Here is a 225-nt window from a genome sequence, read left to right as displayed (position 1 = left end):
TTCTCCCCGTCGGGGAATCGAACCCCGGTCTTCCGCGTGACAGGCGGAGATACTGTCCACTATACTAACGAGGAAGTAACTGGTACAGTAAGGCGGGATATGGAACTTTTATGTAATAATTGTCATACGCACCAACCATCAAAACGCAAGATAAAAATCCCATGTTCCAAATTAGTATGAAGTTACTTCCTCGTTAGTATAGTGGACAGTATCTCCGCCTGTCAC

General features: G+C 45.3%; 1 non-coding gene across 1 annotated transcript; it reads right to left on the bottom strand.

Annotated features, from left to right (window-relative positions):
* Positions 1–2: 2 nt before the first annotated feature.
* Positions 3–74, bottom strand: trnad-guc (transfer RNA aspartic acid (anticodon GUC)). Its single transcript has one exon. It is a non-coding gene; the product is annotated as a tRNA-Asp (tRNA).
* Positions 75–225: the final 151 nt, after the last annotated feature.

This window comes from Sinocyclocheilus anshuiensis, unplaced genomic scaffold (genome assembly GCF_001515605.1).
Source record: "Sinocyclocheilus anshuiensis isolate Anshui unplaced genomic scaffold, SAMN03320099.WGS_v1.1 scaffold23452, whole genome shotgun sequence".
NCBI classification, from domain to species: domain Eukaryota; kingdom Metazoa; phylum Chordata; class Actinopteri; order Cypriniformes; family Cyprinidae; genus Sinocyclocheilus; species Sinocyclocheilus anshuiensis.
The sequence above is the reverse complement of the archived record's forward strand: the minus strand, read 5'-3'. Positions and strand labels throughout refer to the sequence as shown.